Below are 2,129 nucleotides of genomic sequence, written 5' to 3' on the forward strand. Positions count from 1 at the left end.
CTGCTTTCTAGACATCTCCTGTTGCATGTTTCAAGGGCCTGTATCTAACAAGAAATTCACTGCTTCCCTTTACTTCTAACTGATCTTGTCATTTTGACTTTTGAGCAACAGTGTCTTAATACTCAGTCTCCCAAACCAGAATCTGGAAATCATTCTTGACTCTTCTCTCTCATTTTATGTGCGTATGATAACAATCCCATTTTAAGAACCCTGGAAGATATGGTATAAATAAAAATGACCATCTTCAATGCTTGTCAGATTTGGATATCATTGTTTCCAGACTGAAAACACAGAATATTTTCCACTGGTAGGAAAATTTCTGTCTATCTGTCCTTTGATTGTTCTCATAACAATCCAATTTACTTTCCTTTGATTACTGATTCCTGGAGGATGGGAACTTTAACACTTCTCTGGAACTTCTTAAGTGGAAGTTGAATAATTTAAATCAAGAAGATAGTGAGAATGTCTGAGTCACGTTAGCTGTTAAAAGAATTAATGAAAGACTATGTCCACTCTTATCTGACTCTGTGAAGAGAGAGAAAGGAAGCCTAAGGTGTAATGATGTGGCTTTGACATTGTATCTCTAGTGATAGATTGATACTTTAAAAGCCTATGGGGTTTACACATAAATATTTACTGAATGAAAAAATAAGCAAATAAACACATAAGGCACAGGTATCACTTTAATAACTATGGGTTTTTGATCAGCGTAACTGTGTAAGTGGAAACAGTGGAGAGACTTAGATATATGGCTAAAAATAAGGTGAGTTAGAGCTTTGCTTTTGCAACTTATGAGTTGTTTGACTTCACATAAACTGTTTAACCATTATGAGCCTAACTCTACCCATAATGCACCTGCCCTGACTAATATGCAGGGTTGTTTGAAGATCAAANGCCTAACTCTACCCATAATGCACCTGCCCTGACTAATATGCAGGGTTGTTTGAAGATCAAAGAAGATAATGAGGGTAAACATATTGGATAAGTGTAGGCAAATTTTATAGTGAAAAAGTTAGAGCTCAAGAATTTACAAATTATTGATTCTAGCTCACTGTCCTTTACATATGAGGAAATGAGGCCAGAAATTTCTTTCCTCAGAGAGTGTGACAGTCAATGTTTCTGTCTACCTGAGAGAAGTCCTTCCAGAAACCCGAGAGGGGGTGAAGTTGTTGCTGTTATGCTGTTGTTGTTCTTTTAACCTGTTCTCCTTTCAGCATTCTTTGTTTTGTATTTGCTTATGTTGCTTTTAGTTCTTCCTATTTAAAGGGAGGGTATTTTGCTAAACTATCTTACACTGAGAAATTCAGTTCATTACATTGCTGAAGATCAATGACATTTTAAAAGAGAAGGCAATGCGTGGGTGAATAAAAGACCTGAAACTCCAGTAGCACATCAGTTCTGCTGGTGCATGTGTCTGGCCCATCTATGTAAGTGATTGTGGGTTGGGCTACTTAAGTTCTCCCAAGAGCTTTGTTAATGTATAATGGAATTTTTTCCAAAAGAAATGATTTCCTCTTAATAGATCAATTTCATCTTTGTTTGACTAAGCTCTGTTAAATAATTTTCTTAAAAAAAGAATCCACTAAAATACATAGTTAATATACATAAAATTATATGTATAATTTAAAATTTTTGTAAAAGTAAAACATTTAAAATACTGTAACAATACATTTAAAAGGTCAAAATTACCACAAAACTGATCATGAAAGTATCAATTACTCACTCCATCCATTTCAGCATAAGTTCCACTCCCAGGAGACCATTATATTCAACTATTTTATGGATTTCTTTTAGTATTTAAAATTTCTGCTTATATCCTTTTCATTTGATTTATCAATTTTAAACATAAATAATTTTTTATTAGATAAGGATTTAGAAGAATACTTGTTCAGTCTCATTCCTTACCTCACCTACAACTATGATTCCCTTTTAATAACTCCTAATGTGTGTATGTCACAAACTTTGATTAAATAAATACTTAGTGCATACATTATTATGCAATATAAATACTGTTTTCTATTAAAACAGATGTGTGAAATTATTATAGTTCTTTTATTGCAGCACATTTTTGCTATAACTACATATAATACATTATATACATATGCAAATGTTTAAAATATATATATATA

The sequence above is a fragment of the Galeopterus variegatus genome, unplaced genomic scaffold (genome assembly GCF_000696425.1).
Source record: "Galeopterus variegatus unplaced genomic scaffold, G_variegatus-3.0.2 Scaffold2384, whole genome shotgun sequence".
Taxonomy (NCBI): domain Eukaryota; kingdom Metazoa; phylum Chordata; class Mammalia; order Dermoptera; family Cynocephalidae; genus Galeopterus; species Galeopterus variegatus.